General features: G+C 38.2%; 1 protein-coding gene across 1 annotated transcript in view; it reads left to right on the forward strand.

Moving 5' to 3' along the window:
• WDR45B (WD repeat domain 45B) overlaps nt 1-854 on the forward strand; it is a 38,047-nt gene that overhangs the window by 30,208 nt on the left and 6,985 nt on the right. The gene's annotated exons all lie outside the window — the stretch shown is intronic.

Here is an 854-nt window from a genome sequence, read left to right on the forward strand (position 1 = left end):
TGAGACAGTCTCAAGCTGTCGCCTTGGGTAGAGTGCTATGGTGTCACAGCTCACAGCAACCTCAAACTCTTGGGCTTAAGCGATTCTCTTGACTCTGCCTCTCAAGTAGCTGGGAGTACAGGCGCCCACCACACTGCCCAACTATTTTTTGGTTGAATTGTCATTGTTTGGCAGGCCTGGGCTGGATTCAAACCCGCCAGCTCTGTTATATGTGTCTGGTGCCTTAGCCGCTTGAGGTATAGGCACCAAGCCTCAAGTTAATTTTTATGATGATATAAAGCAAAGGCCTAGGTTCTTTTTTGTCTTACGTTTATGTCTAGCTTACATATAGTATCTTCTCACCTATTCTTTGATAAACATTTGTTGAAAAGACTACTTTTCTGCATTTACTTAACCTTGGTACCTTTTGTTTTGTTCACATAATTATATTTTCTCAGGGACTCTATTCTGTTCAGTGATCTGTGTTTCTGTTTTTATGCCAATACCATACGGTTTTGATTTCTGGAGCATTGAAGTAAATCTTGAAATTAGGTAATGGAAGTCTTCCAATGTTCTTATTTTACAGAAGTTTTTTTTTTGGTTATTCTAGTACCTTTGTTTTTCAGATTACTCTTAGTTTTTCAGATTTCTCTTAGTATTAGCTTACTTGTTTATTTGAAAAACTTGCTGACATTTTAATTGTGATTACACGGAGTCTGCAGATGAATTTATTTAATAATGTCAACCCTTCTAGCTCATGATCATAGAACAGGTTTCTGTCAGATCTTTGGTTTTCCTTTATGAGACGGTATAGTCCCACTAATAGGTCTTAGACATCTGTTATACAGTCTTGGTGCCCATAGCTCAGCGAGTAG

The sequence above is a fragment of the Otolemur garnettii genome, unplaced genomic scaffold (genome assembly GCF_000181295.1).
Source record: "Otolemur garnettii isolate 467f Iridium unplaced genomic scaffold, OtoGar3 scaffold00018, whole genome shotgun sequence".
NCBI lineage: Eukaryota > Metazoa > Chordata > Mammalia > Primates > Galagidae > Otolemur > Otolemur garnettii.